General features: G+C 42.5%; 1 protein-coding gene across 1 annotated transcript in view; it reads right to left on the reverse strand.

Annotated features, from left to right (window-relative positions):
- The window catches only part of TAFA1 (TAFA chemokine like family member 1), a 357,155-nt gene that overhangs the window by 229,187 nt on the left and 108,205 nt on the right, over positions 1-19,763 (reverse strand). The gene's annotated exons all lie outside the window — the stretch shown is intronic.

Consider the following 19,763-nt stretch of genomic DNA (forward strand, 5'->3'; position numbering starts at 1 on the left):
ATGAATTTATGCTTCTAACAAAACAGTGGGTAATCTCTGGCTTTAAGGCCCAGCCTGAGGTACAGGGAGACTCGGGAATGTCTCAACCCTGCAGAAGCTCTGGCAGGCACCGTGCTCCAGGCAGGCACAATACCTCCATGCATTATCAGTGGAACACGGCATGCTGGACATGCTCCATTCTCTAGGGTACAGCAGGTGCTCCCCCATATGTGCGTCAACTCTGCTGGCCTGTACAGGAGGAAGCGGTGGATGGGTTTTGCTTGAGTACAGACTGTAGAGTTTGGCTCATAACATAGGTGGGAGGTGGAGTATGGAGTAACATAAAATCAGCCACTCTGTCTTACAAATAGCTCTTCCTTCTTGCAGAACTCTCGAGCGGAGCTGCTTTACCACACTGGGATTAGTCAGCTCAGGCAGGGCCTCATGCTAATAATTTTTCTGAGCTAGGTAAAGGATCTGGATTCATAGAGTAAGAAAGCAGGACAAAAGTGGAATTGCTATGCAATTATGCTGGAATGTTAGGCTTTTCATATATTGAACATAAGCTGCATTAAATCTGAAGCTTTATCAATGGGATGTATATTATCACTTCAAACATTTGTGATGATACTGTGTCTTACACACAGATTCAATTGAAAGACAATAACTCTAGGACGGTAGAAGTTTGTTATGGGGGGAAACCCAGGGTATACTGAAAAATCTCTGGATTTCTGCAACAAACGGAGGTCAGATTCTCAGCCAGGGTGCATCAGCTACATTAACTTCAGTGGGATTTGCTGATTTACGCCAGCTGAGGATCTGACCCATCATCATTTTTAATGATCCTTTACCATCAATTCCACCTGCAGAATACACACGCAGAAAGGCGCAGCAGTACCATTAGCCATTCACAATCATGGCCCTCAAAACTTGCAAAGCAAAGTGTAACACCCATCTGCTTTTTAGCTTTCCCATAACCACAACTGAAGCAACACAGATAAGAGGAGGAAGGAAGATGGAAAGAGAAAGGGAATAAAAATATTCCCAGCTGCCACTGGAGGAGTAGGGGGAAGTAAACATTAGGCCAAATTCTCAGCTGAAGCAAACTGGCTTAGCTGCATTGAAACGGAGGATCCAGCCCCATGCATGCAGACATTTACGCTGTGCTGATATTACTTCTGAGTCATTCAGGTAAAGTGAGGGTGATAGAAATGCATAGAGGTATCCCAGAACAATGGCAATTTAAATACATATACAGAAGCACTAGTAAATACAGTGTACACTATACATCCGATTTGTTTCCATCTGAGGGGCTGGACAGAAAAGGGGAGGTTCTGGGAATGTTGGTTTCCGTTATCATGAAATCCCCAATAGTGTCGTTTTCTTCAGTGCTAACAGGAGTTGGAATGCCATTCTAGTCCTAGTTTTCCACTACACTGTTTGCCAAACTCCATTTAACTTTGCTCAGAAAGTTAAAGCTTTGGTAGACAGGGCTCCAGGATCATTTTTTATCTTTATTTCTATGAGCAGCAGCATAAATCCCAGATGTTCCTCATTCTGTTTGAAGTAAATATTGAAATGGTGTTAGGAGATATTGAAATAGAGCTAACCGAGTCAGTAGCCTGCAATCCAAACTGTACTAAAGTTGAAACACTTCTATCAGGAATTGCCTACTTTGATAGTATTGCATACCTGCTCTCTGCAAACTATCAATATAGGGTAACATATATCTTCCTAATCACCTTTTTCCCTGTGACGAATATGAACAAATCAAAGCTAAGGTCAAACAAAAGTGCTAAACACCTTCAATACATCATGAAAGCTATGCTTGCTCAAGATATGAAACCAAATATCTGCAAAGCCTGTCATGCAAAACATGCCGAGTAAGATCCTTCGCAAAATAATAGTTTGCAAGTAAAGTGGATATAAAATGTTTTTCCTTATTGACAAACCCAGAATATTTCAGTTTGCTTAACTTGAAGGATGCATCATTAGTGAGTTCAGTAATCAATACTTTAATCCTTGTAAAAGTACCACTGTGAGAGTTCTTAGCTGAGAGAGGCATTTGATATGTTACAGTGGTCAAATATAATTGGCCTTCTTAAAAAGAGGTTCTCCATAGAACATTTGTGTGTGTGGTCCCATCAAAATGAAAGATGGGAAAGGTGGTTTTATATAGGTCAATAGAGCTAGATGAGATTAGTAGAGTCTTATTTTCCATTGTCATTGCAGACATGTTGTCTATTCATATTTCCTCCCCAAAATACATTCCATACCATGGAGATTTACAAGAGTATTGTTTCAATTAGCTCTCTCCCTTTGCTTCTCATGATCTCATACTTTTGAGATCCAAGTTTTCAGATTAAAACAGGACCAGAGTGAAAACCGGGGCGAGATCCTCAACCTGCTCCAACCCATATACACTGGATAAAAGGGCTGGAGTACAAACCCTGTGTCTGGCTAGGAAGAGGCCTCCCCGAGTGCTGGCCCTATGGAAAACAGCCATAAGGTTGCCCTGTGAGGACTCCCTTACGAGCCCTGGTATCAAAGGCAAACTTGGCATGGTGATGGGCATGTTGGGGGTTGAGGGCAGAGCATACAGTGCTGCAGAGATTCTGGGAGCCTCTGCGGCCCATTGGCCAGCCTGGAGATCCTTTCATAACTTAAAGAGCCTTCCAGATCTGCGTCAGTTCACCGAAGACCTTTCCAGCCTCCAGAGTAGCCCAGAATTGGGAGGGCACAAAGATGGTTTTAAGCTACCTTAGCCCCCACTCCACCTGGGCTGGGTGTTCTGTGCTGCACCTTTTAGCAGCACAACGCAGGCTGAATTTGCACATCTGGGATGCCAAAACCACGTTTTGAAAAATGCCTGCGCAGTACTTGTTTTGTGGTGCATGGGATAGTAGCAGATTGATCAAGGTACACAATTATACAGATGCACACAATGCATAGTCAAGCTGTTGAACTTGTTGCCAGGGGAAGTTTTGAAGGCCCAATAGATGACTGGGTTTAAAAAAGAATTAGATAAATTCATGGTCCATCAGTGGCCATTAGCCAAGGTGGTCAGGGATGCAACCCCACTTGCCTGGTGTCCCCAGTGCTGGTGCTAGCCTATTGGGAGACCTAAGCAGTAATATTTCCCCCACACACACTCCACATACTAATAATTAATAGGGGATCCGCTTGAGCTCCTTTGTGCCCTAAGCAATTGCTTTGTCTGCTTATGCCTAGCATCAGCTTTGGGTGTCCCTAAACCTTCAACTGGGCAACAGTGGATGGATCATTCAGTAATTGCCCTTTTCTGTTCATTCCCTCTGAAGTGTCTGCCACTGGCCACTGTCAGAAGACAGGATACTGAGCTAGACAGACCATTGGTCTGACCCAGCACAGCCAGCCATTCTCATGTTCTTTTGTCTCACTTCAGACAAGAATAGTGGGAAATAAGTAGATTCTAATCAAACATTGAACATTCCATGAAATCAGCAAATGCATCTCTTTAACCTAGTTAAAAAAATTCAAAAGCCAGAGACCTGAGTCTGACATCAAGAACTGCCAATGCAGTTCTACTGAAGTCAATAGACTTCTACACTAGTGGATCAGGGCCTTTCTGAGAAAAGCCGTGCTAATGAAAGAGAGATGCAGACATTAATATCTTAGGCTGGGATTCTCAATGCAGTCTAAGGGAGTTAGATACCCCGGTCTCACTGAATTGGAGCTTGAACCTAACTCCCACAGACTCCTTGGGAAATCCCTGTCTCTAGAAACTTTCCCCTGCTAAGAATAATGTTGTCCATTTCATTTGATGTTTGGTTATCTTTATCAGAGATTGAACAGAGTGGAGGTAGAAAATAGATCTATTACTGGTTAAAGCAAGCAAAACAAAGAATGGGCCAGGGAGATATCTGAATGAAAATGTAAATCAAAAATTTGTCCTAGCAAAGACGAGTGCCCAGTAATTATTAATAGAAACAAGCCAGTGCCTTCTGATCCTAAGAGAAGCACTAAACAAAGATGCCTTTCACCCTGAAAGAGGCACCGAGAGCATTTCAGGAAATTATTCGAAGGATGATGGTCGAGGGTTCGGAACTCAAGGCAGGAGCCTGCCCTGTATATTATGAATGACATTATTTTATTCTTAAACTCCAGAATGTTCTGTTTCATCTCTTTCATCCACTGAGGATGTCAATCAATTCTCCAACACCACATTAAATCCTGCACTATGCCTGTATCCAAAAGCAATAATACAAATGAGAAACTACTTTTTTTTCTTTTTTAAATGGACCCCTAAGGAGATCTCCTCACTTAGATTTCCAAATTCTTGCCAATTTAATGAAACTTTATAAGCTAAGAGAGGAACAAGTAATTCAAAATGCCAGCAAAGAGTTACAGAGACAGCAAATGCAATGTCTGACTTGCAACAGCAAACTAATGTCTTACTTTGAAGCTTGGGGCTGGATTTTTCATGGCCTTTTATATCCATCCAGCCCCCTCATAGATTCTGTTGCCCTCTCATTGGCTTTTCAGAACAACATGCGTCTGTGCTCAGTGCAGGGACCGACGGCAAACTGTACCTCTCTGCTAAACCAGTTTCAATCTGGAGTCACTCTGCTGAAGTGTAACTGATACCCAGTTTGTACCACAGGACTTTTCTTCAGCATTTCCTCCAATGTCTTCAATCAAGGACATGATTATCTTCTGAAAATAACAGTGGGTTCAGCATCCAACTTCAGTGGATCCACCTGGGTCCTGTGACACTTGGCAAACTCTCGGTCTCTGGTGGTTCTCCATAGGGGGTCAAAGAGCCATGGTTTGCCCAACCAATGATTGCTTCTTGGAATCCTCAGCCCCCAAATACAGAAATATACACTGCCCCATGAAGGAGATTTCACTACACAGAGACCACATAAAAGGTACTAAATCCTAGGCCTGTATGTCCACTTGGGTGGAGTTCCTATTGAGTGTCTCCCTGCCCTTCCCACCTCCCCAAACCCAAAGAATTCTACAACTGTTTGGGAATTTTTCAGCAAAGCAGCTTTTCCCTCCCATCAGAAAATGCCAGTTAGTTCAAACTGAAACTTTTGGTTTCTGATGAAACTTTCTTCTGGGTGGAGTTTCTGGTTAAAAACAAAGATAGAGCAACAGCAAAAGTATAGCCTGGGGGCTAGGGCAGGAACCTGAGCTTGACTCTCTCACATCCCTCGTGAGTGCCCTCTCTTACTACTTGACTGGGCTGAGGTGGGTCTCTCTCAAGCTCTCCTGTTGGAGCTCTTCTGCTTTGAACATAATTAAATATTCTTTGGGCCGGAGAGACTGCTTTATTGCCTGGCAGTTACGGCACTCACCTGGGAGGTAGGAGAGACAGAGACTTTAACTGGGCCCCCTACATCCCAGGCAAGTGCCCTAACCACTGGGCTACAGATCAGTTTTGCTCTTTCTGTCCCAAAGAATCTTTATTTATACAAAATGGAACATCTCCAATAGGAGAGACTGGGGAAGACGCACCCCAGAATAGCCAATAGCCCAGTGCAAGCTTTGAAAAAATGGGATGAGAAAACCATTTCCCACCCCACCCTAGAAACCTCCATGCCACATGGGAGATCTGGGGCATCACAGGGACCCTCCATGTGTAGATCTCAGGAGAACTCTCCTTCTCCCAGAGCAGAATGTAGCCCTTTGTCTGTATGTTTGCTGCTAAAGCGCTGTGCAAACCCATAGTATGACACTATGCCAATAATAATAAACTATGTATAGCAAATAATATCTCTAATATCAGAGGAGAAGGTTCAGATTGAAAAGGTGGGAATCATTCCAGTCTCACTGATGGGCCAGACGTGAAGGGTGACTACTCCCATAGCCCCTTCATCCATTTAGATATCTGAAAGGGCCCGACAGGAAGAAAGGCAAAGGAAAAATGCAGTTACTGCGGATATTAAAAGACAGGCACAAACCACCAGTTCTGAATACTCCTGAAGTTTGGCTCTAGCTTCAAACCTTCTGGCTCTGGCATTATCACTATAGTTGGCAGAACCAGACCCCTCCCTTCAAAGAAAAGTCTTCCATTCTCCCCTGTAAGGAAGTCTTAATCTGGCCCCAGTTTCGAACTTCATTGCTAGGGGGCCATCTTTGTTGCTTAACCTCTGTAAATACACACAGCAGCATGGTCTGGTAGATCACAATAAAGCTGGGTGTCTGAAGCTCTGGGTTCAAATCCTGGCTCTGTGTGACTTTGGCCCTCTGTGACATTGTTCCCCCTACCATCTTGTGTCTATTTAGATTGTATGCTCTCCGGGGCAGGGACTCTCTCTCTCTCTCACTGTGTGTTTGTACAAATCCTAGAACAATAGTCCTGATCTTGCTCGGGATCTCTATGGACACTACTGCAATACAAATAATAAAGAGGAGAAACTTCCATACTCATTTTTGTCAATGAATTCTCCTTTTCCCCATGGGTGAAGAAGGCCAAAGAACAGTGCTTTGTTACTAGACAATATAAATGTTGTTTATGGACTCTGGTGTGTTAGTGCTGATTTTCTAATGATAGAAGATGCAGTCGTTCATAGAAGAATTCCTTGTTGACTAATTGGCAAAAATATAAATACAGCTAAGTAGCACACTCTGTCCTACTTTGAAATGTGCTACTGTTCGATTCCATCCTAATTAGAAATACTCATTTGCTCTTTTAATTGCATACCTTTGCATATTTACAATTAATATATTGCAAAAATGGAATATACTAAACTAGTTTAATATTTGCATTTCTGGTAGTTAAAGCTATTAACGCATCATTTACACATTAGGTTTTAATTATTAGAGGAACGCAAAACACCCGACACCACAACGTGACCGCCAGACCACTTCCTTTGCACACCGTTATCTGGTCACTGACCAAAGTATTGATTTTTCCTCCTAAATTTGACTAAAAATTTGCTCCTTTTGCAAATGATACCAGAACTTGCTGTACATTTTTATAGCTGAGTAAAAAAAAAAAGCCCCTGAAATGCTGCTATTAACAACAGCAGTATGAATAACACCACGGTAATGAATTGCTTTCTACTTTGTCTGTTATGTAACCAATACACTGCATTCAGTATCACTACCTTCTGACACTGTAGAGGTCTTTTCAGCACTTTTAAAAATATCTGAGAATTGCTTATTTGTGATGTCTGAAAATACCCTGTAATAGTTAATATTTTAACAATAAAAATGATCTATGGGCATAACTGTGGCATTTATGAGACTACTGCATTATATATGTTTAAATCAGTGCAGCTCTGTTAGCTTCAATGGAGCTATGGTGCTTTATACAGGGCCGGCTCTAGGCACCAGCAAAACAAGCTGGTGTTTGGGGCGGCACATTTTTAGGGGCGGCATGGCCGGCGCCAGAATGCCGCCCCTAAAAATGTGCCCCAGCCGCCCTAGCTCACCTCCGCTGCTGCCGCCGCTCGCGCACCGCTACTCGCCCTCCCTCCCAGGCTCTCAAACCTGGGAGGGAGGGGGAGATCCCGAGCAGCTGCGGCGCGCGAAACAGCCGTTTCGCGCGCCGCTGCTCCCCCTCCCTCCCTCCCTCCCAGGCTTGAGAGCCTGGGGGGGAGGAGGCAGGGCTGGGGATTTGGGGAAGGGGCGGAGTTGAGGCGAGGCCAGGGGTGGGGGTAATTAAAAAACGGGGGGGGGGGGGCGGCCAAAATTGTTTTTGCTTTGGGCGGCAAAAATCCTAGAGCCGGCCCTGGCTTTATACCAGCTGGGGAATCTAGCTCATAGTATTAAATGGACAATGTTACTCGATCTATCCCTGCCTTATATGAAAATTCAGTAATGGGCTTTCTTCATTAATAATGGCTTAGGCCCAACCCTGCAAAGCTGAGGTCATTCATCACCCTGTCGGATTGGGTACATATATATTTGCCTGCTGTTTTACCTGTGAACCTTGTATGTAACATGACTGGAGCAATGGCAGCATTGCATTGAACAAGTTGGGACATTAATAAATAAATAATAATATAGAGTCCTATACAACTTCGGTGCTTTTCAAAACATTTAAATTCTCTCTCATGAAGTAAGTATTGTTCCCATTTTACAGAAATGGAGACAGTATCCAGCAATGAAGTAATCCTGCTATAAAATATTCTTAGATTCTGGCCTTGTGCTGGTTACAGAGGTCTCTGTTGAGCTAGTCTCCTAAGGCTGCTCCACTAAGTTAAAAAGCTCTTTCCCTGTTATAGTCTTTTATTCTCTCTAGTCTCTGAAAAATATCCTTTTTGAAGGGTTTTTTCAGAGCGCTGGGGAGTCATGCTAAGAACACGCACTCTCCATTTACCAGGGATCATCCCTCTACTCCCAACAAGTCTTGCAGCCACCACATGAAAAAAAAAATCAAAGAGGGAAGAAGAGCCTTTCCAGTTGCTAGTTCAAGTTCCAGGAAGGGGGTAACTAGGCTTCCCAGCTGAGATCACACCACAGGTTATAGACTGCTGGACTTCTCCTTTCCCACTTCACATGCGTAAGAATTCATGCACTAGATAGAGGAAGGAGGCAGTGAAATGTGGGTTTATAGCAGGGGCATGCCTAGATCATCTCAACTACCCAGCATATGTCCCGCCCGGATGTATGCCAGGGATGTATGCCAGGAAAGTTGTGTGATGGCCACCATGCTGTGGATTGAAACAGGGACTGAGCTAAAAGCGAGAGTGGCTACAGCCTGCTCTGCAGTGCAAAGACTCTATAGCTTGTGCTGTAACAGACTCACACCTAGACTTGACCGGTGTTTTACTTGGTTTTACTTCCATGTTGGAACAAAGCCACACATTTGGTTTCTATAGCCTGGAGAGAGCCAAGTTCAGCTCTCAGCTCTGTCTGGTTCAGAACACAGCTTTTTCCCCTGCCCATCGCTCTGATTCAGGCATCATCAGGATTTGAACCTGGATTCCCTAACATCCCAAGCCAGTACCCTAACCACCAAGCTCCATAACATGAGCTTTTCACTCAACATTCCATTTTCTCACAAAGGTTCTCACCAGCTCTACTCACATCCTCTGGGGATCAGGCATAGAAGGTTCTGGACCAGTCACTAGCAGGTTGCAGTTGCATTGAGTTTTATTTTACAGAGAACTTTGAAAATCGCAGTCTTGTACAGGACGAAAGGCATTTGAGACGACAGACTCTCTTACACAGGAAACAACAAGATTAGCTCCCTGTAGCAAGGTGCCTCTATGACACTATATTTAAATACACAACTAACTTTTCCATGCATTAATTGAAAACTATAATACTAACATTTCTGAAAACACATACAGCTGGTGAACCAAAGAGCTGCTTTTTCTTTGCAAGTAGAGATTATGGATTTTAATATAATAGGATTATTTAAAAAAGTGGCCGTTTTATTTTTTTCTGTTACAGGAAGAATCTTTTAAAAAATCGTTGTAACCCCTGCTTGTAACACTCTCTCTCTCTCTCTCTCTCTAGTGGTGGCTAGGCCAGCTACAGCTTGCTCAACCTGCTACAGCCTTGGCTAACAGATGTGACTTTTAGTTCATGCAGTAAGCTTCAGAGGTCCCAGGTTTGATCCCTGCTGCAGATGCCCTGTGTGGGTCAGCATTACAAATATGGTTCCCATACTAGGAGTTAACATTGCAATATGTATTGTTTTAGTTATAGCTGATCATTTCACAAGATATGCACAGGCCTTTCCCACTAAACATCAAAGCGCCTCTTCTGTTGCTAAAACTCTTTGGGGAAAGTACTTTGTACATTATGGGCTGCCCAAGCAGATGCACTCCGATCAAGGGCGGGACTTTGAGAGTCGATTGATTCAGGAACTTCTGACTATATATGTATGCATCATGGACCCTCAGATATGTCTCCGAGGTCTGTTGTACCATCACTTGAGCCAGCTCAACCTGAAAGCACAACTAGAATGCCCCCTGAAATCCCTGAAGCTCTCCCACAGGAAAGAAAGGAAGAGGTCCTTAGGGAGAGCGTGGATATCTGCAGCAATCCCCCTGGGTCTTCTAGTGTAGGGGAAAAGTTGCTACAGATGTTGCTCCTTCTTCAATGGGTAATTCTGTGATGGACGCTAAGGGTATGTCTACCCTGGAAACTTCAAAGCGCTGCTGTGGGAACGCTCCCGCGGCAGCGCTTTGAAGTGCGAGTGTGGTCATGCACGAGCGCTGGGAGAGAGCTCTCTCAGCACTCCTGGTAATCCTGTCTACACTAGCGCTCGGAGCCTGTCCACACTAGTGCTTTAAAGTGCTCAGACTTGCTGCGCTCAGGGGGGTAATTTTTCACACCCCTGAGCCAGCAAGTTAGAGCGCTATAAAATGTAAGTGTAGACAAGCCCTAAGTCTGAAGGAGTTTTATTGACACCTCCTGTAGAGGAGGAAGAAGGGATGGCACAGCCCTTAAGGAGGTCCCGGCAAGAGGTCAGGTCCCCTCAGTATGATGTAGCTGGAGTCAGCAGTGAGGTGTCCAGCCCCACAGTACATCATGGGGTGGTTGGGCTGAAAGATTTTAGAACACCTGTAGAGTCCACACCAAGGATGTGCATCCTCTGAGGATGGGCTCAGGCTAAATGCCTAAATTGTGTCTAGTCAAATGGGCCTATACTTAACCCTGTATCGAATGTTACCCCAGATAGCAGGAGGAATTAAGAATGTATGTATTATGTTCTGAATTCCTCTGTTTTTCTTCTTTCTTCTGGTCTCTTAATGGGGACATTAAGGATTTTTCTGGTGGGGGAAAATACAGGGACCCTTTACTAGAGGGGTCTCTGAATTTAATTGAGAGTGTTCCAGTTGGGAAGATCCTGAGTGCTGCAATCCAGCCTGGGAGACTACGACGAGAAAGAAAGAACCTTATAACAAATCTCACTCCACAAGTATTGCCAAGGATGAAGTGGACTACTCATGGAGTATGGTACTACTAAAAAAAGAGATTAAAGGCATGAGAAATCTGTCCCTCCAATAGGAGTACTTGTGTTTATAAAGGAGGAAGGCTATTCTTGTGTCCAAAACACAGTGCTGAGTTGTGGGGAATCTTTGTTCTCGTCAGGAAATAATTTTTTCCCCTCATAAAAGATTGTCCAAAAACCTCCTGAGCACCCTTTTGGAGTTTTCAAGGTTTCAGTTTTTTCTAGAAAAAACTAATTAATTATTATTATTATTTGGTAAAAAAATCTGTTTTTCAGAAAAGCTATTTTTTTTACAAGTTTTTTGTCCTGTTGGAGTCTAGTCTCAGGAGATGCTGTATGTGACTTCAAGCAAATCTTTCTGTGCCTCAGTTTCCCCAACCTATATAAGGAAGATAACTCCTCATGGGGATTTTGTGAGGAACACATTGTTTGTATACTGCATTGAGATCATAGGAGGGAAGTGCCTATGGTCACAAAACTATTATTACTTTATATTATGTGTCTTGTAATTTTACAGCAAGAGAGGCACAAAGCTAGGTTACTATGAGGATATTCAAGAAAATCTTCTTATAACTATCATTCACTTATTTAGGTTTATATTATAAATCATTACACGTCTGGAATTATTCTTTGTCACTATCTGTTTTGGGGAAGTATTCCTAGCATAACTGGAAAATCCTCTCACACGCTGAAAAATGGGGTTGTGACTGAACATCTGCACTGAAATGAATTATAACACGATTTGCAGCTCAAGTTGAGAGGATGCACAGAGGCCAGGAAGTGGCTGTGTTTTTGGAAGGGTTATCCAGCTTTAGAAGTATCCAGCAGCCTGTTTCAATCAACCGCAGGAGAGTGCAGCTATCTTCAGCCCGAAGAAGTTTAATCTATGGCTAGGATCCAAAAAGACCAAGTGTCCTCTGAATTCAAAGGCAGCCAGTCTTCATAGATTTGAGAAGAGATTATCTAGAGATTATGGTAGTAATTAACTGAGAAAATGGAAAGTTGGTCTAAACCCTGTGGATCGGACATTGCTTTTTTCATTCCTCAAGGGATATTTGTGGAAGCTGTGGGCACACTAAGGAGGACTAGAACACATGGGTAAAACAAGACCATGATCATGAAAACAAGCATCTTTCCATAGTCCACCCCGTCCAAATATTGGTGAACTGGTGATGTACTATTACTGGATAGTAGCAGATATATTTAATGTATGTAACTCAAATTAACACTAATAAACAAGAATTAACCACCACGGGACTTCTTCAACTTAAACAAAAATTGCACTGTCCTTCTGAATGAGTAAATACTATTCCAAGACAGACTAGAGATTCTGAATGTTGCTTTCCACACTCAGTGGCAAAGCACTGATTTCTCATTTGGGAATAGTAATATCCCAATCCACTTAGGGGCATTTTTCCTGACTAAATGAGAGGCTAATTTTGTAATACGGTAATACCCAGTTAAACAGAGACATTCAGTGATTCTATTACTGCATAACGTTTCTCTAAACAAAAACAAAAAGATTATAATTTGTAATGATTATAGTTTTGTTTCTGATATTTACATGGCTAGGATTTGTAAACTTGACAAAAATTTCCAAAATAGCAATTTTTAAAATGCTGTCTTCTACATCTATCAATATCACAGTCCAACCAATGAGTTCCACTTAGTCAAACAGACTGAATGGCCCTCCCCCCTCACTGCACAAATATCCAGTAATCACTATATATATTCCATGAATTCACCCAAAATAAATACAAACTGACTGGTTCAAAACAGAAAGGGTAACCTAATGACAGAATAACTACATTTATGGAGGCAGAACTTTAGTCAACTACTGAATGAATGGTGAGCCAGTGGCCAATATCTCAGATATAGTGGAAGATCTGGATGCTCAACTATCTACTTTGGTGATAGATTCTAGTTTAACAGTGGAAAGGCACCAGGTCCAGATAACATTCCAATGGAGGTTCTTAGGGCAGACTTGAAGAACATCATAGACGTTTTGATATGTCTCTTGCAAAAGATATGAGAGGAAGACAAAATATCAAACAAGTTGGAAAGGGGCCATATAATGAAGCAGGCAAAGAAAAGAGACCTTGGTCAGTATAACAACTGGAGGGACATTCAATTGCTGTGTGTGTATAGATAGATAAGGATAGATAGATAAGGAGAGACATAGACATGTATTATTCTAGACAGAATAAAGAAAGCAAGAGACTGAAGGTTGTGAGAAGAACAGGCAGGATTCCAACAGGAGAAATAAATGTATAGATCAAATAGTAATCTATGCATCATCATAGAATTGTTGATTGAATGGCTGTCACCACTTTATATGAAGTTTATAGATTTCCAAGAAACCTTTGATACAACAGTTTTATGGAAGTTGCTACATGACTATGGAATCCCTCAGAAATTTGTGAACGTTATTCACAGCACATATAAAAAATATGACATGCTAACTAATACATAACAGCAACTGACTATGCCATTTGAGGTTACTAGTGTGTCAGACAAGGATGTTTTGTGGCACCCAGGATCCTTTTACTGGTAATGAGAAAGACCACACCACAGATGAACCAACTGCCATACAATGAACTTTCACACAGAAGTGAGGGAACCTTGACTTTGCATATGACACCAACTTGCTATCCCATGCCCAGAGAGTCATGCAAGCTAAAACAAATTATCTCCGGGTGTATGCCTAATTGGTAGGGCATAAAATCAACATTGAGAAAAATAAAACCATGAGAATCAACACACAACAAGAATCACTAACAACACTTTCTGGGACTTGACACAGAAGAGGTCCAATATTTCAGGTTTCTTGCAGCATTGTAGGAACAACAGGTGGAACAGGCAAAGACAACAGAAAAACGAAAACTAGATGTGCCTTTGTAACTCTAAAGCCAATCTGGAGAAACAGAAGTTTTACCCTCTCAACTAAATGCTGAATATTTAACATCACTGTAAAGTCAAACTTATTATATGGTGCTGAAACATGGAGACTTAAGATCTTACTATGTAAACTCCAAATTTTCATAAACTGATGGCTTAGACCGGTGTTTCCCAAACTTGGGACGCCACTTGTTTAGGGAAAGCCCCTAGCGGGCTGGGCCGGTTTGTTTACCTGCCGCGTCCGCAGGTTCGGCCAATCACGGCTCCCACTGGCCGTGGTTCGCTGCTCCAGGCCAATGGGGGCTGCAGGAAGCGGCATGGGCTGAGGGATGTACTGGCCGCCACTTCCAGCAGCTCCCATTGGCCTGGAGCAGCGAACCGCGACCAGTGGGAGCCGCGATCGGCTGGACCTGCGGATGCGGCAGGTAAACAAACCAGCCCGGCTCACCAGGGGCTTTCCCTAAACAAGCGGCATCCCAAGTTTGGGAAACACTGGCTTAGACAAATCCTCAATATCAAACGGCAAACAAACAAACAAACAAAAATTCACTAGCAAAGAACTCTACAGGACAAAATAGAAACCAATAGGACAGAAAAGTATGAAATGAAAATGGAGGCTATGCTATAGGGAACTACGTAATAGGCTAGGACATACATGGTGGAAAGACCTGAACAACATAAGACAGGCATTGGACTGGAACCTCCAGGGCAAAAGGTGACGAGATAGACCAAAGAAAACATGGAAATGCACGATTGAAGCAGAATTGAAAGTTATCAGGACGACATGGGAAGAGGCTCAGTCTGCAGTAGGAGACCAGAAGAGATGGAATGCAGTGGTGTAGGTCCTGTGTTCTGTATGGAATAGAGGCATAAGAGAGAAAAAGATCCCTGCATCTTGAAGTGTGGATAAGAGCCTCTTGAGATGGCCAGAGCAAGGGATAATACCTCCACACAGCTCTGGGCTGGAGAAATTCCCAATGGCGAGCTGCAACCAGTCCAAGTGCATAAAAACACCAGCACACAGCAATTCTTTACAGACCAAAAATCAGAGTCAAACCCTTAGTGACAAAACTTCAACTTCTAACCCCAGGCTAGGAATTTTTAGGATCAGTGTCAGAAGCTCCTACCATCAGTTATCTTTTGGGCCTAATCCACATGCCAACAGACTGCATTTGTTGATGAAAATAGTCTGAGCCCAATTTCCCACAGCCATTATTTCCAATTAGCACACGCTCTGCATGCAGATTTATATGTCCCAAATGTATATGGACAGATATCCAACATGCTTGTGCAATCAGCTATTTGCATGCACACATGATCAGTTAGGTGCTTAACTGACCCCAGACAAGCACATACTTTATCTGTGCGCACACATTGGCTATTTTCATGCAGAGCTCTGTGTGAGTAAATACATGTACACAGTTGCACATGCATAAGTATGTGATCATCACATCCCAGCTGTTGAATGCTGGCTATTTTTACCACGCCAACAAGAGGAAACCAATGCTTTAAATAGGCCTTCAGTTTTTCAGAGAAAGGAATTTTTCCCCATTATTTGCTACTTTATGGCCTGACATTAAAGGCTTTACTGCTCATTGCACGGTGTTAATTTGTAATGGGAAAAGCTAGGCCCTCTCTGATTTCCTTAGGAGATGGAGCAGCCAGCCAATCCTGTACCACTCCAGAACTCCAGCAGTTTCAGCGAGGAGCTTTTACAGCTCAGAGCATCCTTGAAGGCTAAAGATGTCAAGCAGTTTAAATACTGAAGGACATAAATCCACACCGTGTAGAGGTCAAAGCATAGGGGTTTATTACACACAGCGCTGGCGGAGTGTCACCTGGCTTATTAGGCTCAGAGACACTGTCAATCAATTGATTACAGTAGAATATATAGAGTTTCCATGGGCGGGGGAAGGTGATGGGGTAGGCAGTTCCACACCCCGGGATAGGTTTTGCAGCAAGACAAGATAGCACAATAGCCAATGGTTAAAAGGTTACACAATGTCTCCGCCCATGGTCTCAAGTTAGCAAGTTAACATTTAATTAATACTTTGATAAAATGTTATTAGTATAAAATATATATGTTGAATTCTGATTTGGGGTCCATAGGAACGGAGCAACTCCTTTGATTGTCCGACAGGTACATGTCTAGCGGATAAAGCAAAGAAACAGTGAAAGCATATGGAAATAGAGATTGTCTCCTTTATGTCTTAAGGCAGGGCATTGGTCCCTTGGAAGGGAGTTGGAAGGATGCCATAAGATATAGTGACGTGACAATTTTCATAAACTCAAGGTTGGATCTGTGGGAAGACTGTTTTCCCTTCAGGAGAAACACAATAGGAACAGGGATCCTTTGTTCAATTTGAAACATTGGATGAAACATAATTATTCAGTTATTGCCTCAACATCTGGCATTTCTACTGACCAAGCATATCTTAGCAAAGGCAATGTTATCTTGTTTATTCTGCTTTTCTCTTAGCTAATCACTATTTGCACGGCTTCTGATCTCCAGACCAAACTCTGGACTTTGGGTCTGAGAAAGAGCTGGCAAATCCATATACTAGGCTGTTATTTAACATGCACATGGATTTTAACCCTTCAAATACCAACGAAATCAAAACGACACAAGGCTCAAATGTATTAGGCAAAAAGGACACGAATACAGAGATCACTATTGTGAACACAAGATTTTGTTCTGTATTAAGGAATAAAGGCTCAATCTTGCTCCTAGTTAAGGCAGGATTGAAACTCCTACCAACTTAAATGGGAACAGGTAGGGTGACCAGATAGCAAGTGTAAAAAACTAGGCCAGGGGGTGGGGGTTTTATATAAGAAAAAGCCCCCAAAATCGGGACTGTTCCTATAAAATCGGGACATCTGGTCACCCTAGGAACAGGAGCAGCACCAACAACAATTTCTATGGCAAACAGTATGATTAAAAGTGTTCGGTTTCTGAGAGAAATCTACAAGGGCAAAGAAATTCCGAATTAAGGATTTAATTACCAGCTGTGAACCTACCGGTCCTAGACAAGTCAATGCTGCAGAACTGGAGTTTTCATTTTTAAGTGTGCATTTCCTGGAATCTGGGGGAGAGGGGCCTGGGAGGATCCCTCACAATGGTACTGTTTATTAGAACCAAGCATTTTTTGTTGATGTCATTTCAATTTCCTTCTTTTGAAATCATGGTAGCCAATTGCCATTTATCAGCTATGGCAAGTAGACATGGGATGCAAGATATTTCAGTGGAACATGCTGTTTATCCTAATTATGCTGGTGTCAAGATAGGTGCTGTAAAAATGAAAATAAACGTGAGTAAATAATTGGGTAATTAGTTCCTAGAGGCAGCTGCTTGCATTACAAAAAGACCCACCCTTACAATCACCACAGATTCATATAAGCAGAATTCAATGGTACAGCCAGCCAAATAGGCAGAAAGACTAAATCCAGCCATTAAAGTGATCCCTCCAGAGCAAAGTAGAGTCAAATTAGCAGGGCAGTGTGAACAAGTCACACTGCTGCTGCATACATCTTACCTGTTCTTTTCAGGTAACTTAGCTCTCCATATGCCAACATACTAGCATACACCAGCTCTCTGTCAGTCCAGTTTGAGGAAAGGAACCACAACCCATGACCAGATCCTCAGACTGCTGCCTCTGCAACTGACACCGCCTCTTCTGAGACCAGCTACTTTTGTCTAGAGCAGCCCCAAAGCATTTAAACCCAATGTAACAGTGTTCACCTCCAGTTCCAAACAGCAAGTATTCTTGGTAGACTACAAAAAGGAAAGAAAAGCATGACAAAAGTTGATTGAAGTAAAGATACCTGGTCTAGAAATTCCCTAAGCTCAGCTAGCAAAGCATGGGGCATGTTATGAAGTATTGGGTTATATAGTTAAAACGCTTAGATAGCAGAAAGTCCTTGGTCTGACCCAGAAGTATTTCCATGTCTTATCTCAGCAACAGTCGGTCAGTTTTGTAGCTTGGAATGATCTGTCCAGGCAGAGAAGAGCCTCATGACATCTCCCTCCCCTTTGTTCTTCCAAAAGTTCACACTGGTCCTCAATGAATTAAGTCACCTTCCAACAGAGGGCTTGCCCTATATCCCAGCCCATATAGCCTTGGTCCCTTTACCTTCCCATGCAAGGGCCAGGGACAATTCTAGGCCAACCTGAGGGGCTGGGGGAAGGGCAGGATAATTCAATGTACCTCTTTCATTCTCCAGTTGGTTGCTTTTCATATTACAACCCCACCCCTCAATCTCCTCAGTGTGTCAATTACATCAGGTTATGTCAAATTATATGTGTGTAACTTACAGTCTGGCTCCGGAGATGCCTTACAGTGAAAAATTAGAAATTAAACATAAAATGTTATTTGTGATGTAAACTTCTGTGAAATAGTCTGTGGTCATTCAGGTTCTGTACAATTTTAAGCTTGCTTCCTGAATAGGATGGTCTATCTAGGGCTCTAGAGAGAAGCATGGTCAAGCAGTTAAGGTACTAACCTGAGTTCAATTCCCTACCTTCCCACAGCTTCCCTGTGTGACTCTGAGCAAGTCATTTAGTCTCTCTGTGCCTGAGTTCAAATAGGGATAATAGTACTTCCTTATCTCACAGTGGTGTTATATTTAACTACATTAAAGATTTTGAGCTGCTCAGATACCAGAATCATGAGGGCCATATCTGTCAGTACCTTAGATATATGGATGCACTCAAAAATATGTGTATGAAGTTCAAAGCCTATACTTTCCAAAGTTTACAAACACTTAAAAAGCGCATTTTGGTGAAAAAGAAGAAAGCATCAATTCAAAGCATACAAGAACCCATTCCAAGGATGAAGTAGCAATGTTTCACTGATAATGTAAGTTCCATTGCCTTAAGAGCTCTTTTTAAAGTACAGGAACATTTCTGCAAGCGTTCCAATATGCTGTGCAGCGGGAATACACATTTAAACTACGGGTTTATTTTTTTTTAATTTTATGGTGTGTTTTTTTTTTTTTAAATCATTCTGGAATGAGACCTTGTATGCCAAGTTTCACGGCTGAGTGCATTTTTATGGCCAAATCACAAATCCTTGAAAATAGAGGTTAAAATGGAGATGTTTAATCAGCCTTAACTGCTGCATTCCTATGAGATGCCCCTTTAATGATGTTGGCTGAAATGCATCATCATTGTGATTTACCTACCTTGGGTGGGGGGGAGAGAACATTCAGGATCAGGGAAGTTTTACTGCATTCTGCTAGTGGTCAGCAAAAGTATTTCAAATACACTGTGGGAATGTATAAGACCTGGCACTATATAGTGCTCAAGAGCAGTGGCAGTTTTGCAATTGAGGCAGTCAGAAAAAATGATAAAATACAAGCAATGTCAAATAAATTTTCCTTCGGCAACAATTCACAGCAGTGAATTTAACAGTGCACTTCTGCTGTACTTTGGATAAGGGTGTTATGTGGCATCAACAGTTCTAGTGTCTGTGTATTTGCTCTAAACCAGCCGATGAGCATCCCTACGTCATTGAGCCACCTGGACACCAAGGCAGAGGAACGAAGGACGCTTTCAGGACTGCTCATAAACAATGAGCACAACCTCAATCCTGCAATTGGATGCATGCAGAATCTACCTTCGTGGACCCTACAGCATGATCAGGGCCCATGTGTGCAACTAAAGAGCACGGAAAGAGGGCTACAATCCCCCACCTCATCTGCTGACTAGAGACAACACCAATATTAAGCATGTAAATTGTGAACAGACTGGGAGGAGAGGGGGAGTTTGTTCTTGACAGATGTAGTTTCATATCTACTATAAAATGAGATGGTTCACTTGAGCATGGGTTGTATGCAGTTTTGCACAGTTATGCTACATGCGTTGCACAAGTATGATTTCATAATCCAGAATGCTGGCTTTTGAAATTATTTATGAATCTACCTCTTCTCTCTAATTTATAGCAGTACAGATCCATGTTATAATGCAGTAAGTCACTCCAGGGTG

This window comes from Emys orbicularis, chromosome 7 (genome assembly GCF_028017835.1).
Source record: "Emys orbicularis isolate rEmyOrb1 chromosome 7, rEmyOrb1.hap1, whole genome shotgun sequence".
In the NCBI taxonomy this organism is placed as follows: domain Eukaryota; kingdom Metazoa; phylum Chordata; order Testudines; family Emydidae; genus Emys; species Emys orbicularis.